The sequence below is a fragment of the Propithecus coquereli genome, unplaced genomic scaffold (assembly GCF_000956105.1).
Source record: "Propithecus coquereli isolate 6110/MARCELLA unplaced genomic scaffold, Pcoq_1.0 Scaffold336, whole genome shotgun sequence".
In the NCBI taxonomy this organism is placed as follows: Eukaryota; Metazoa; Chordata; class Mammalia; order Primates; family Indriidae; genus Propithecus; species Propithecus coquereli.
The window spans coordinates 2262484-2279582 of NW_012149019.1; the positions used below are offsets into that span (position 1 = coordinate 2262484).

The 17099-nt window shown below is 49.3% G+C and overlaps 1 protein-coding gene across 2 annotated transcripts in view; it reads right to left on the minus strand.

The window, feature by feature from the left end:
• Positions 1 to 17099, minus strand: part of COBL (cordon-bleu WH2 repeat protein) — a 243286-nt gene that overhangs the window by 203375 nt on the left and 22812 nt on the right. The gene's annotated exons all lie outside the window — the stretch shown is intronic.

A 17099-nucleotide genomic window follows, 5' to 3' on the forward strand; every position in this document is an offset into this window, starting at 1 on the left:
GACGCCACGCGTCCACGATCTCAAGGATGTGTTGTCACAAAGTCCAGCAGGCCAACACCCATCCACACAGCCACTGTGACGGATGCGGCTGTTTGGCGGGGAAAGGACACAGTGATGGCAAAGGGGAACGCACGACCCTTTTATCTTTGTTTGCACTTTATTTCAGACTGGCTTTGAATGTCCCATTTGCCTTGCGGGAGATTTCTAAATTCCTGACAACGCGTCGCCTGCTCTGACGGACATCTTTACATTCTTGTTTCCTTCAGATTGGTCCAGGAACGCAACTTTATACAGGTATTTTATTTTATATGTAGGATGCATATGTATGCATGTATATATGTACTTATTTACATATAAGGACCTTATTTTATACAGGCCCTGGGTATTTTATTATAATGACAGTATTTACTCAGCACTTGACACTCACTGGGGCCTATGCTAATAATAACCTTATCAAGTTGACTTCATTCAGTACTCAAAATATTTTGCAGCTGAGAAAACTGAGTCTCAGAGATCTGTAGCTCACCCAAAGGCATACAATTATTCCGTGTCTGGGCGGAGATGGAAACCAGACCCCTGACTCCAAAGGGCTTGCTCCGGCCCACCTGCCTCCCCGACACACAACCATGCTCTAGTCGGAGGATCCAAAAGAGGCAACGTGAGCCCCCGACACACTGTGAACTCTGCAGCAGAGCAGTCTTCTTGGAGGCACTTTGGCATGAGGTATCTGAGACACAGGAATTCTATTTCTGGAATTTTATCCTGAAGAAATAATCCCACAAGACTACATTGTGGGAGGTTCAATCATACAACATAATTTCTCATGGAAAATAAACAAATAAATAACCTAACTATACATCAATAAAAGACAATGTCAATAAATTATGGTACAAGTTATACTGGCACTAGTTAAATATGCCTTAAAAGCATATAATTTTATGTGCAAAAAAGCTCAATACAGACTTTTTTAAAAAACAAACTTCAAAACATTATTTGCTTAGGAAAATTCCATTTTAAAAAGAGGTCTACATGATAGCAATAGATCATAAAATTGTCTAGAAAGATAGAAGAAAGAATTAGCAACAATGACCTCTTGGTGGTAAGTGGCATGACATATGTTTTGCTATTTTTATTTCTACACATTTCCTGATTTTTCTATAATATCACCTGTATGCGTATTACTTATAAAATGAAAGAGTTCATTTAAAAATGGAAAAAAAGAACAAATGTCATTCAGGTGGGGCTGTAAACCTACTGATGTTCATGTCACTGGTTAACACAAGACTTTGAATAACATTCAGGTCTCATCCTCTGCTATGGTAAGTAGGTATAAATTCTTTCTTGTTAAAAGCTTTACATTTATAATAATTTTATGTTATATTCTTATCCATTATATACTTCTTTCCTTTCAATTTATAGAATTAAAAAGTAGTCAACATACATGGCACTATTTTAAGGACTATTTATTAATCCGTTTATTCCTCACTATTCCTCTCTGAGGGGCACTATTGTCATTCCTATGTCATAGATAAGGAACGTGGGCACCCCTTCCAGTATTACAGACAGGAAGAGCCAACATAGAACTCAGGACAGCTTGGTTCCAGAGCCTGAAAAAATTAAAAGAACCACATTATTCAGCCTCTTTAGGAGGAACAGATGTCACCCCATTTTAGAGATGGAAAAACCAAGACAGAGAGAAAGAGGCTATGGATTTTTTTTATTAACCAACCTTTGGTCTAGGGCTAGAAGCTTAGTCTCTGAGCAGCCCATGTACTATTAACATTATCTCCCAAAGGTGCTTTCAGAATAAAACAAAACGTTTATTTCACAGTTTTTAGAAAATGAACACATTTTCCAACTGAGCTGGCTTGAACTCCTTCAGAACACACAAGTCCCACAAGAAGCAGCTACTGATACATTTATTACTCAGCCCTCCAGGACAGGAGCCAAGAGGCTGGGGAGAGGCAGAAGAGGTTGCGACTGTCCCTCACTTATTCCAAATAAACGACCTGTCCCCAACTACCAGAGCCATCTTTGTGATATCATTTCATCCACTCTTCTCTCCCCGTGTCCACTGTCACCACCCTCGTCCGAACCCTCATCGCCAGGGTGGACACAAACAGAGTCACATAACAAAGCTCTCTTCCTACAATCTAGCACCCTCTCCGTCAATTCTGTCGCCTACTTGGATTCCTTCTCCCGCAGCATTGCTGAGAGGTACCTGGAGGGTGTTCCTCGGCTCACATGCCTGGCAGAGCCCACTGGCTGTGGCCTCAGCTGCAACCCAGCAGGCTGAAGGGCACCAGGGAAGTTTGTTTGCCCAACACAGTGCCGTGTGCACATGTGTATATTATGCATATGTTAACTTAGCCAATGTTTAAAACACTGGAATATGTTGCACTAACAAAAAGAAATTTTTAGCTCATTTTGGGAAAAAAAAAAAAAAAAAAGATTTGCTAAGGCCCTGACCACCTTCACAGTGAGAAATGGCTGTGTGCTTCCATTTGGATCCATTGACCACTGGACCTGTTGGCTCAATGACATCACATATCTGTCCCCTGTGAGGCTGTAAATTGACATCCAAACCTCAAAAGAGCATGAAAGTCTCCACTGACCCTTGGTCTTGAAGCACTCTTCAATCTCCTCCACTCCTCATAGTTCACTGTTTCTGGAGAGCCTACCCACCCCCACCCGCTTGCCTCAGGGTACTCTGTGCCTTACATGCTTAGCTCTCAAAGACACAGCTCAACAATGTCTTCTGAGAACCCATCTCTGGGGGCTCTGGTCCTGAGCACACAGGTGGCCAAGATCAGTGCTATCTACATTGGCTGCATCATGTCTGGAAGCCCTCGGGAGCTTAAAAAATGCCCATGTCCCACCATAGACATTAAATATGAATATCTGAGAGTCAGTATAATAGATTGTAACATTTCATTAAAACGAAAGCCCCTTTTAAACATGAAAATAGTCTAGGACTGTAGATGTAATTTTGTATCATTTGATGAAAGCAATTGATATATTATCTAAATCCATATTTAATATATGTTGATAAATTTGAGTTTGTGTTTTTACCTCACAGCATGACAACTGCATATTTGGGGAAGTACACATGAAATATTTTCACGTCAAAAACAATGCCTGAAGTGGTAGATACAAGGACCCCTTTGGGAGCTCTGTCTGTCTGTGAGTGCAGAGATTCCAGGTCGAGCAAACCGCCTGACACCATGCTCTGGACGCTGGACACATGTGCCCACCTCACCCTCCCATTACTATTAAGCTCTTTATGCAGCAAGACAGGTACCTCACTTCCTCAACTACTATTTGCCACCTCTGGAAGGCAGCAAATACTATATTAAAGCTGTGTGTGTTCTCCATATGTAGCACAATGCAGTTCACATTGGTAGGTCCAGTCGTCCGCAGCATTAATGATGTCTCAGTCAAGGAGGACAGCATACACAACAGTGGTCTGCTAAGATCAAAATACCATATTTTTACTGTACCTTTTCTATGCTTAGATATGTTCAGAGACACAAATACACTGTGTTACAGTTGCCGACAGCACTGAGTACAGTCACGTGTGTGCAGGTGTGTAGCCTGCGAGCAACAGGCTACAGCACACAGGGTAGGTGTGCCGTCGGCTCTACCACACAGGTTTGTGTAAGTGTGCCCTGTGATGTTCACACAACCCCAAATCACCCAATGATGCATTTCTTAGAAATATCCTCATCATTAAGCGATGCATGACTACTTACAAATGCTGACTGATGAGGGTATCGACACAGCTGAAGATTATGTACAGTTTCTGCTTACAAGATACATTGTGGACTTATAAAGGCTAGAGACAGGAATGAAAGAGAGACGGCAGAATAAAAATGTTTCAAATGAGCAGAACTTCCAAAGGGAGAAGAAACATGAGTAGACCTCAGTGCAGGGCGTCCACCCCAGGAGGCGGCCTTGAGCAGTCTAAAGAATGAGCAGAAATTAAGAGATCTTAGAGAAAGAAACAAAAGGGGGGAGGAAGGAGGAGAAGCCACAGATGGAAAAAAGTAAATATGTTGTAACATACACTATCTGAGCAGAGGCTAAGACAGCATGCGTGAGCTGAGCACACCTGCCAGACACAAACCCGGGTTTTTCCAAATACACTGTCTCCTTTGAACCTCGAAACCTAGGGGAGAGGAACTCCTACTCTCATTTCACAGGCGAGGGAACTGTCTCAGGTGGGTTCTAAATAAATGGGTATCTCGCAAATACTTGGAAAGTGATTTTTCACCAAGGTCACTGAGGAGCCGGGTGGGGCCAGGGTGGGCCCAGCCACTGGGGCAGAGGCAGCCGGTGGCGGGACGTAAGGCCAGGCCGGGGATGCCCGGCCAAGGAATCAAACGATCCTACAGCCGCCAGGGCCCCTGGATGACTTGTGAGAATGAGCACAAGAATAATGGGACGGAAGCAGCACCTGGGGACATCTCAGGATGGCGAGAGAAGGCGGGGCGGCGAGAGTCAGCGGAAACAGTGCAGGCTCCGCACTGGGTGCGGGGTGTGTGGGGGGTAGAAGGATGTGAAGATAGAGAGATGCCGTAAAGCACCAACAGAGCTGAGGACCCAGGGGCCTGGGGAACAGGGAAAGGGCTTCCCGGTGGCACTGCGGTTTTCTGTCTCTGAGTCTAGCACGAGGCTCAGAACAGGCAGAGGACCTGCTCTGGGAGAAAACGACCAGAAAATGACCCTGAGCTGCGTGGTTTCAGGTGAGACTCTTCTTTCTGGGCCTCGGTTTCCACATCGATGAGATCAGGGGCTGGACTGTAGGGTTCTTAAGTCTCTTCCAGCTCTAATATTCTAAATCACAGAAATATGTAAGTCCAAACCCACCACCATTATATTAAGGTAAACTAGTTAGTATTAGGATGGCCACTATCAACAACAACAAAAGAACATTACAAGTGCTGGCGAGTGTGTCGGGAAGTTGTAACCCGTGTACACTGTTGGTGGAAATATAAAATGGTGCCGCTGCTATGGAAAATACTATAGCAGTTGCTTAAAAAAATTAAAAATATGACTATTATGATCTAGCATCGACTTCTGTGAATATACCCAAAAGCAATGAAAGCAGGGGCTTGAAAAGATACGTGTACACCTATGCTCACAGCAGCACTATTCACAATAGCCAAAGGTAGAAATGACCAAAGTGTCCTTCAGCAGCTGAATGGATAAACAAAATGTGGTAAATAAACAAGACGGAACATCATTCAGCCTCAAAAAAGAAGGAAGTTCTGACACATGCAGCAACAGGATGGACCTTGAGGCCATCATGCTAACTGAAATAAGCCAGTCCAGAACTGTGTGATTCCACGTATACGAGGTACTTGAGTTGTCATGTTCATAGCGACAGAAAGTAGAGAAGAGGCTGCCAGGGGCTCAGGAGGAGTTGTTCAGTGGGGACCGAGTTTCAGTTTTGAAAGGCGGGAGAGTTTTGGAAATCAGTTGCACAGCAATGTGAATGTACTTAAGATTATTGAACTGTATGCTTGAAAATGATCAACATGGTAAATTTTATGGGTATTTTACCACAATTTTTAAAAATCATACTAGGATTACATTTTCATGCTAACAACTCCATCAGCTGCCACGTGCATATACGTCTTACTGTCAGGGCACTCTGGCCCACACCTCTGCGGTCTCCTTCTCCGGGAACCCCAGCCTATGCCTCCCTTGCCCCCATACCCAGGTGAGGCTGAAAATGCTGAGCCCAAGGACAGGCAGGCAGAGACACAGCAGATGTGCCCCTCACAGGAGAGGAGAGTGGGCGAGGTGGGCCCACCCAGGACAGCGAGCCCCGCCGGCAGGGGCGAGGGGTGGGCTCAGCGGCTGAGGGTGTGGCTGTGAGCGGAGTGTGATGGGACTGTCCCTTGAATCCTCCTCCTTGCAAGGGTACCCACCACAGAAGCCAGGTGTGCCGAGGAGGCACACCGGTAAGGGAACAGAGGCTGCCGTGAGGATGGGCCTCATGGGCGGAGACCAGGCTGGGTCCTCCTTCCCTATTTCTTGTCTGCAGGCGTCACTTCTCTGAGCCCAAGCACCGTCCTCCACGTAACACGGTCGCAGTGAGAAACTGGAAAGTCCCAGCTTCCTCTACCCGTGAGTGGCTCCGCCTGGGAGACAATTGCTGTCATTCACGCGGGGACCTCGAGCATCTTCCTGAGCTGTGCAAATCCTTAGTGTGGCCAGGCAGCCGATGCCTTCCTTGAAGATCTGTGTAGGTGCTGTGCAGCTGAATCTAACTGAGACTCAGGAGCCTGTGGGCAGTTTAAACAGAGCAGGACTTCTGCAAGCGTCTAAGGAAGCCACTGGAGCTGGGACCGCACCTGGCTCCTCCTGGCAGGTGCTCCGGCTGGTGGCACGCGGGCTGGGCGACTGGCTTTCCTTCCTCTCACCCCGTCCAGCAGGAAACAGGCAGGTCCTTGGAGCTCAGCAGGGAATGAATCACCATGCACACAACTCAAATTCCCTTTGCTCCCTCCAGGTTAAAAAAGCTGCGTGTGCTCTGGCAGAAACTATTTATAAAACGAAAAATATATATCAAAACCTTTCTGGCATTTCAAAGGTCACCAGTCATAGCTCCAACTGGTTTTAGCTTAAAACCATCACACACTTACTGTGGTTCAGGGTGATGCTTGATAATTCTATCAGCTGGGAAGCTCCCAGCTGGGCTTTTATTCTGAGAGCTCTTCAACATGCAGCAGAATGCTCAGAATCTGCTCTCTGAAAGTCAGAGGATCTGAGATGACAGGAACCACCCAGTGCAGTGAAAGCAAATCTCAAGTTCAGGGTCCAGGCAGCTGAATTGAAACCTAACTGCACAGGCGACAGCAGGTGCCCAGCCAGGCTGGACGGGCCTGGGGCAGATGGGTCCTGCAGACTAAAGAGGGAAAATCCACACGTCTCTGTGTTTTCCCAGAACCAGCGTCTAAAAGCACCCTGCTGTGTTTCTTCTGTCTCTCCATGTGCAACCTTCATCTGTGGACATGAAGGTACAATGTTTTCTTACTGTCCAAGAAGTGGATGCCGAAGTCCGTGGCTGTGCTGAGGCCCGCTCTCCCGAACGCCATGCCTCCATGGTCTGTACCCATTTACCACGTGGGTATTCTGGCTGGCTGCGGCCAACGGCATCCGCTGAAAGGGAATTTCGGGGAGAAGCCAGGCACACCCGAATCTCTCGGTTACGGATCCAACCGTGAAGCCAGCCCTGGCTAAGTGGGTCTGTTTACGCTGCAGGCATAAGGGAGTTGCCATTCCCTCCTCATGAGATGCCCCAGCAGGAGGACGTTTGCTTTGTCCCAGAAGGGAGTCAGTCTGCAAGCTGTAAGTAAGCTGCCTCTGTTATCTGTTTGGCTATTTATTACAAGTCGCAGCTCTATAAATCCCAAAGAACAGGAACCCCGACTGTCGCTCAGCACTGAGTGAAGTGCGCGGCCCAGGGAAGGCGACGCGGCACCCACTTGCATGAATGAGTGAGTGGGTGAGTCAGTGAATCCACTGGCTGCGATTCAGCTGTCATGTCGGGGCTCAACTTTCTTAGCAACGAAACGATAGAAGGACATCCAGAAACCCAAACACCCAGAAGACAGCCAACCGCTACCAAAGGCAAGCAGGACTGCTTGGCAAAGAGGCTAATGAGGCAGCCTCAATTCTGCACCAGCTCCCACGTCTCTAAGTCCAACATTAATCTGGTTTATTTTTTTAGCTGTCATTTTCTAAACACCTCTGAGCCAGCTGCTATGCCACATTGTATATGTTCAATTCTAAGCACAACTTCATATGATAAATTTACTCTCCCCATTTTATAGATGGGATGACTGAGGATCCAGCAGGTTAAGTAACTTTCTCAGGATCACGCAGCTGGAAAGACCAGAATTCCAGCCGAGGTCTTTCTGACCCTAGGACATCACCTTAGCCGATATGCACCAAACAAAAGCCCCAGGTACCTGGCAAACTGGCATGGTATGGCCAGGCCAGGTGCTGCACACTGAATGCTGGCGCCCTGCAGGGCAGCTGTGTGGGGGGGATTGGGTTGGGGAGCACCCTCTGCCCAGACATGTGGTCTGGACAAGCCTTGTTTATAAACAAAGTTGGGCCCCCGTGAACTCTACTCAGTGTTCGAGGTTCCACATGGCTCAGATGGGATTATGGGGAGTGTGTTCAACTGCTGCAGGGAATAGGGGAAGGAGTGGAGTCACAGGGGGAGAGAAAGACGTGCCCAGGGCTGCTGTCAGGCCAGTGGCTCAACTGGGACAGGCCCCAGGTCAGTCCTGAGGGTTCCCAAATACCTTCAGGGTCAGGGACTCTTGAGCATCTGATGAAGGCTATGGATCTTCTTTCTACACAAGATGTACCAAGGTTCCTCCGTGCACGCAAGATTTCTGCAAACCACCATGAGTGGCCAGAGGCCCCAGGTTAATGATCCCTGCAATACATTCTCTCAGAGCCCAGTACCTCCCAAGCTCATGGCAATGTGCCTTCTAAGACAAGAATTCCTTCTGATAGAGGAGAAAAGAAATCAGGGAAGTCCTGTCAAACCTTTCCCTACTGTCTTTGCCCCATAAGAACAAAACATAAAACTAGAGAAATAGTCAACAGAAGATCCAAATAAGTAAGGGCTGAAATATTATCTATGAAACAGTCAAACTAAGAGGCCATATTCACACCGCATGTGTCATAAAGACATTCAACAATAGACTGGTCCAATAAACCAGGGAGGAATGGCTTCACCCACAGAAACGCTGCATTTCAGGGCACACAAAGCGCTGTCTTTTGGTCCTGGTCATGTGCTCCGGAGGCAGAAGGAGGTAAGGTCAAACCCAGCTAAGGTATGGCCATGTGTGCATCCTCCAGCAGATGACTGCATTTGGGTAAGCTGCTGTAATTCACAAGCCTCAGTTTCCCCAAGAACTGATCTCAGCATTTATCGGGTTTACATGAGGATGAGATGAGATGACTCCTGTGAAGTTTCTGGGTGGTGCTGGCACACAGGCCGCACACAATGACTGGTAGCTAATTACATTTATTCTTGCTGTTACCAGCATTATTATTGATCTTGGGGATTAAAAACAGCTCCCTGTGTTCACAAGGGTATTACAGAAGCTATCTCTTCAAGATGCCCAGTAAAAGCTCATTTATGCAGCAAATGCATTCAAAATTGACTAAGAAATCCTACTCACAATAGAATTTCACAGTTTTGACCTGGGGGTGGGGGAAGCTTTCAGTAACTCAACATAAAAAGATTAGCTTTCTAGATAGGATTCTCTAAGACATAATAACAAAAGATATCCATAACACTCACCGAACTCTAAACTCTGGGGCCCGTATACATGGGAACACTGATATCTCACAACATATCAAGTAAATATTCAAAGAGGAACATTTGAGAGCTGAGTCCCACAGCTATTACCCAAGTCCCAGTAAGTTAAGAAAGCCTCCTGGTGTGGATCACTTAAATGTCGGCACACACTCCATGCTCGAGCAGAGCAGAGCAGCCCCTGCTCCAAATATCAGATAAAAACAAGAGTTACTGCATTGTAGAATACTGCAGAAAAAGGACAGCTACCTCCAAAAAATTGGCAGTGCTAGTTTACTGAGGTTTGAACATTCTTAACAAATGAAATGGAATAGATCAGAGGAGAAAACTTACTGATTGCCAAACCATCAGGCAATGTTTGTATACATCCCAAGCTGTCCCCTGCCCTCGCCGGGAGCAGGCTTCCTTCACCCCCAAAAGGAGAGCAGAGGGGCTTTCTACTGTACAACCAATGCCGTCCCAGGAGCTAAGGACAGACGCCCTCCTTGTGCTTACCTGGATGCGGAGCTCAGAGGCGAAGCAGGGCCCTGAGAACCAGCAGAGGCATCTGATCCAACCCAGCTAGTGACTTATTCATAAAGGCGCCACCTGATGCAGCGCTTCCCCAGCAAGCCTGCGGCGCCCGCACCTGCACTTCCCAACAAAGGCAATCTCAAGTCGTTTTGCAGAAAAAAAGCAAATGAGCTGTCTTGGTTCACTGTTCAAACTCACAAACTCTCTAAACCTGGAAAACGAGAATAAGAACTCCAAAGTTATGAGGAAGGGCAAAACTTGTCTTTAAGAAGGATGCTTGGCAGCAAGCACTTCCTTCTCCCAAGGTGCACGCATACGCCACCTTCTCGGATTTTGCCAGAGTGGGCAGCACAGGCTGTTCCCTTGGGGAGAAAGTCCAATTATTCCTGGAGAGAGAAGTCAGCTCTTTACCTTAGCTAACCAACCTTGGGTGCCTAAGCATTTATAGAATTTGTAAAAAGCAATTCTTTTCGCCATCCCCCAGCCATGATTTAGCATCTTCTGTTCCTGAAAGAGTTTTGATTTTTTTCTTTTCTTTCCCCCAAAACCTATGCACAACCAGAGCTCACTGTTTTCTTGTAGCCAGTCTCTATGTGGCAGTGGAGTGTTCCAAGTTTGAAAACCATAGTTTCTTTCTACCAAACAGCGCTGTCCCAGGCTACAAAAGACACTGCCAAACCAATCAGTGCATGCAGATAGAGATGCCCATGAGCCTGACATGTCCTCAGCTCTCCTCCAAACGAGGGCCCAAGGGTCCCAGTGAGGGCAGGGCACAAGAGGGTTGGAGATAGAGGGATCTGGCCACCCCCCAACCCCCACATCTTTGCTTCTGCGGTTTCACCTGGATTTAATCATATCCCTGGCCGGCAGTCCCCAGGGTTCTGGTCAACCTCCCTTTCCCACTGGAGAGGCATGGCCAGGCCAGCACTGCCCTGAGGAAGCAAAGAGTGTGCCCTGAGATGTCCCCCATGGACACATGCCTCACACCAAGCTTCTTTACTGCATGGAGACCACGCCCACACCATGCTACCTACCATCTTGCTTCCACGACCCCAGGGGACTTCACAAGTCTGCTACTTCCTAGGCCCTAATAATGCCCAGCAAAGAGCTCTTCTAAGCAACACACTGCTCTTGCCTCTCCGCTCTAGCCAACAACTTCGTATCCGCCAAGGTTTCTACCTCACTTTCCCCTCCTTCCCTTGCTCCTCCCCTGAGTCCAAGGGCTGTCTGGGTGGATTCCCGCTCTGCAAGGCTCAGATCCCCTCTCCTCTCCCTTTCTGCTGCTCTGATGCTGCTCCACTGCTGTCTCTTCCCTCCCAAACTGCAAGGAATCTCTTCCACCACCTACCTCACCCTCTCGAGTCCCACCTCCACAGGCTGAAGACGGATATTCCTCCAGGGCAACCCCACCCCCACCATTCTCCCTGGTGCAAATCCCCACTGGGTCAGGCCCAAACTCCTCCACCCGACTGGCCGCAGATCCTACCGCTGTTTCCACCACGTCCGCATCCTCACACCATGCTGCCTGGAACCCTGGTGTTTCTGCACACAGGGTGGCTCTCCTGCCCTTCTGCCTGCACCTGTCACCCCTCGCCAGCCTTCAATGAGTGAATGAAGGAGTGAAGCCATGAGCGAGAAAGCCAGGTGACTCGACTGTGGGAGCGTCCCATGGGAGGGGGGAGTCACGGGGGTAACTGGGGGAGAGGACGCTAGGGAGGGACCGGGAGAGAGGTTGACACGCCCTGGTTCACATCCCAGCACCACCACTAACTGGCCGTGACCCAACACAATGCATTTCACTTCCTCTGACCCTGTTTCCTCATCTGTGCCCTGGGGATAATAACCACACCTGCCCCACAGGATCACGTAAAGATGAAGCGATTTCATTCTTGTAAAACCCGGCCACAGTGTGTAGGATCTAAGCCTTCGGTTAGCGTAACTCCTGTAACACAGCACGGAATCAGACATTCGGTCCTTGCACATTTGCAGAGGCCTCGGGGCTGACAAGGATCCTGCAGTCCAGACACTAAAAATACCCCTGCAGGCACTAGTGCAGAGGAGACCCCATCTGCTGCCCACCCTCTCTCTAGCACAGATCAGCAAGGAGGGGAGGCGTCTCCATGGCCAGCACGTCTATGTAGTAAGGACATAGCAGGGTTTCTCTCCACCCTCCCCCAAATTAGGGCCCCCCAGAGGACCGAGCCCACACAGGGCTGGGCTGTGTGGGGGCTACAGCCCAGGAGCACTGTGACATGAGCCTGGGGTTGGGGAAGTGCAGGAGCTGTAACCGACGCCCAAGCAATATTGGGGGGTGGCTGGCTGGGGCTGCCCATGTCGGCAGGCGACAGAAGGCAGCACCCTGAGGCGAGTGGATGCTGCGTGGCTCAGACGACACTAGAGGCCTTTGCAGGAATCTGACGAGAGGGCCGTGTGCAGGGTAGGGGTGAGCCTGGAGGGCTGTGGGGGCACATGACAGGAGGGGAGGAGGGCAGGAGCCCCACACCACAGACAAACCCCACAGGAACGGCGGGCACCTGCAGCACCAGGAGGCAGGCTGACCAGCAGCAAGAGCACCACAGAGACTATCAGCAAAGGACGGTCCCCACCCCTCATCCCCACCCGGGCCATGGAAGCAGCATCCAGAGGGGAGAGAAAACCCGTGAGCAGCTGGACAGCGGCTTCCCAGCATGGGCTCCTGCACGTGGTCAGGCCAGAGTGGGCGGCCAGCACTCGAAAGGAAGAGCTCAGCTGGACGTGGGATTGAAGATTTAGGGATTGTGATTTAGACTGGGCTGGATTTCTTGCCATCTGAGAAATGGGACCCTTCTGGTAGATGATACAGAACTGAAGGCCACCGGGCCTTCTGAGACCTCCTGCAGGATAAGAGAATCGGTAGGGATATGACTGTGCCCCCTGCGTCCAGCCATTCCCTAAATGGGCTGCACATCATCACTTTCATCTTCACCATCATTTTCTTAGCCAAAAATGGAAGCCCCGCCCCCACCCCCAAGAAAGAGGAAGAAGAGAACAGTAAACAAAGAACCGCCATTCAAGATCTAGTTTCTCCCCTCTTGTCTTTGCTGGAGGATGACCAGGGGAGGGCAGAGTTGAGAGTTCCTAGGACCCATCTGGCTGTGGGTTCTGCAAGGGGTCGGAGATTCGGGCAGCACGGGCCAGTCTTATTTCCTTAAGAAACAACAACCAGGTACTGCTATGACTTTCTCATGAATGTCTATCTGGTTCCTCCCTGGGCTGTCTGGCCATTAGTAGCCACATCCCATGAAAGCACCAGAGAAACTGTGAGTTCACTGAATGAGGTGTTAAATAATAGATAATTATGGAAGTGACAGGAGTAACAAAACACGTAACCACAGAAATGACAAATAGTCCATGAGAGGTATAAGAGAAAATAAATACAAACAATTAAGCTCTTGAACATGACAGAATGAAATTTTACAAGCATTAATGAAAAGGAGATTCTTTAATGGTTTCATCACATTTTGGGCATGTAACAGACATCTATTTATAGTGATGGCAAACACTTTGGTTTCACGTCAGCACCAGAGGACACAGGCTGGCCGAAGGAGCACTGACTTCAGCTCATAGGACCTGTGGCAAAACCTCCGGTTTTCCTCTGGGTTCACTAACAGAACTGCCAATGGGCAAGGGAAGTCAATGGAACAGAAATGCCAAACCAGGCAAGAAAATATTAAGGAAAGGGATTTGCTTTCAACAAGCCACATGACATGTTTTCCCCCCTTCAGCGGGAAGAAAAGGAGCGGAGCTATATTAAGTTCCTCCAGCAAAGTGTGAAAAGAGAACCAAACTGAGTGGGAATGCTAAGATAAAAACTGCAGAGCAAGGAGTTAGATAGGACCCATGCGCTCTGAAATGCATCGCCCGGCTCACTGATAAGCCTGTTCTATTTCTATTTGCTTTTGTAAATAACTGAAAAGCAGTGAAATCTGACTAGCCAGCTTTCCACACAGTGAGTAACTGACTGGAACACACGAGAGCGCTGAGAAGTTCTCAGGAAAATGAACCCAACTCCCTTCACTCGGGGCCACGACTACATGAGCATGGTTCAGAGAAAAGCCCACGCACACGCCGCCCACAGCAGAGCCTCCAGGGACGCCTGGCCTCCCAGCCGCATCCCGCGGCCTCGCCGCAGCCCGCTAGCACACGCACGCACACTCGCCGTGAAAACATCCACGCCGAGCGTCTGCTGCCTCACGTCTAACCACTCACAATCTTATTTCTGCCTCGGTTAATAAATAGAAGTTTCCCTGCCTAAAATAGACGGAAATGGCACTTTATTTAGGATGACATTATCCCATAATCAAAGATACTTTCAGCAAAAATAGCAGAGAGGAGTGGACACATGAAAACGCGCAGACACGGAGGCCCAGAGCCAGCCTGTTTGGATAGGGGCATTTTCAGGGCTGAGAGCTGAGTGTTGGGTGCCTTTAACTCTCCCCTGAAAATATGACACTTGATAACCTCATCATGAACTGTTTCTCAAAATAGAAATTGGGCCTCCCAGAGGATCCCTGGACTGGAGAAACCCGAGCCGAGCGGCTGGGACAGGCCCTGCGGGAGCAGCCGGGGGCCTCCCCCAGACCTTCCTGTCCACTCAGACCTGCCGCCGCCCAGCCACAGGGCACAGCCAGGCCAGGGACCTGGGCTCAGCCCATTGCCAGACAGCACATCGAGAGTTCTAATGGAGAACGGGCTGGAGGGCCACTGGGAGACACCATGCTGATTAGACCACGGGCACGTCACCTGGATTTACTGATCAGTCCGACGGGCACTGGACATGGGGCTTTGTGAGGGACAATGGGCCTCCAGGCCTCGGCTCCCTTTGGAAGAGGAGGAGCGAGGCGGAAAGAGAGAGAAGAGACCCAACCTTACCTCCAAGACTGCTCCACTCTGAAACCTCTGTCCCCTCCCCAACCTGTCTCTGGCGATCCCAAGGGACACTTCACAAACCTCAAGAAGTTCCTGAGTATTCCTACAGATGTCTCCAACCCCAGCATGGCATTTTTCTCCTCCACTGACCTGCATTTTCAGTCTTCACCATTCTCTTAATTAGTCCAATCTGTTTGCAAGCCACCAAGAAACGTGCCATCTAACACTACATTCGTGTGTCCTGACACTGCATTTCTCTAAGTTAATTCCTCCAAGTTTCACATCATGGCCCCCAGCCTTGGTGGACTATTCCTGGTCGTATCTGCGCTAGTCCTGCAGTGACTCAGGCAATCCAGGTGTCCGATCAGCCATTCTTCCGCAGATGACAGACAGGGCAGGGATCTGAAGAAAGCGCTGTATGATGCCACTAAATAAGTCCAGCCGCCTTGAGTCCCTTCCTGCCTCCAAGGGCCTCTATCCTCCGCCCTGCCTTTAGCCCACACCCACCTGCCTCAAATAACCATATATAAATGCTGTGGTGGGAGTTTTTATTGCAGAACTTTTATACCCAGAACTTTTATTGCAAGTCTGGGACTTCCAAAGTGCAATTACATCACCTCCACCTAAAGCCGAACACTTCAAACAGAGCCTTTGACAACCCTGACCTTGAGAAGCCTTCCCCTCGCCAGTGGCTGCGCTACACCCCCCAACCCCGGGAGCAGATTCTGGTTTGGAGGGGCCAGAAGTTTATACAGTCTGGGGGCCCTCTATAAAAGAAAGAACACAAAAGCATAATACATTAGAAGTCCACCCATGGACTTGGCCCAACACGGGAGGCCCTGGCTTTTTAGCCTTGGCAAAGGCACATACCATCTTGCCCACACGGCTGCTCTACTTCCCCGCTGCATTATTCCTGGCCCGCAACGGCCCCACCCAGCCTCATATCCTACCTTCTACTGCCCCCAAAGGCAGAGCACTTCAGTTTGGCCAAACAAAAAAGCCATTTAGTTCCTATGCCTTACTCGAAAAACTTAGCAGAAACTCTGACATTCCCTTTAAAAAGAAATACACTACATTTCCAAATAAACCCCTCCCCTCTTATGTATGCAGAGGGCTAAGTTCACTCAGTGTGCCCTCCATGAGGAAGGAAATTCATGATGAACGAGACTCAAACATAACAACATGCCAGGCCTTTGACAGCAACCCAGCTAGGAACTGTCATCCCACTTCACAGATGAGAAAACTGAGGCTCAGATCCCTCACGATGAGTAGTGGAAAGATCTAAAAATGTGAAAACCCAGTTCCTGTTTGCAAATGACTTATGATATGGGGGAACTGGAGGTAGAGAAATTACAGGGTAACAGGTGCCAGGCAGAGAAATGAGAGCTCTTAAGGGACATGCAAAGGAAGAGGCGATTCTTCCAGTGGTGATGCAGGAAAGCCACCCAGAAGGGGGCCCTGGAGGAGTGGCTGGAGTCAGCAGGCCATGGAATCGGGGCAGCCCCAGGGAGGGACAGGGGTCTGTGCCCTGGTGCTCAGCAGGGGGTGTTCCCCTTCCTTCCTGGAATGAGGTTTGAAAGAACTTAGCGATTTGTCCCCTTAAGAAGGAAACAGCTCATGAGTAGCAACTTACCCTTCCTCCTGCTTAGCGTTCACACAGGCCGGAGCCAACTCGGAATCCTTGACTTGAGCTTAAATTCAGGGGGGTCCCTTGGGAAAGAGCCTGGGGGCTAAGGGTGGTGACTTGGGCTGAAATCCTGGGCCTGCCACTTACCAGCTGTCCCCTGCAGCTCAGATTCCTCACCTGTAAAGGGGAATCAAAACATCTACTGCCCAGGTGCGGAGCACAGTACACACAATAACGTGGCCAAGGCATCTGGTACGTGGATGCTCTCAGAAAACAAGGCGTGTCTGCAGTGAATGCAGCAGCAGTCGGCTCCCTAAAACCTCTCCCACATCTCCGTCCTCCCTCTCCACACCCCTCTCTCAGGGACTCAGGGTGGCCAGGGTCCCGCCCTTCAAGTCTGAGCTTGCTAGGGCCCTGCTGGGAACCATCTGCTTTGGTCCTGCGAGCTCAGCCTGCTCCCAGCTGGTCCAAGCAAAGCCCAGGGAATTCACCCTTGCTTGAAGTTTCTCTCTGACAACCCCACTCCTTGTTGTTTTCTTCTTTCAAATCGAAACAGAAATGAAGAAGTGAAATGCTCAACTCAGGGCCTGGCCCATAGGAGTCCCTCCATGGGTGTGGGCTCCGCGGAGCTCCCCGGACCAGGACTCCAGATCTGCCATCCAGTCCCTGGTGGCCTCATCTGTTTGACTGAGCACTCAG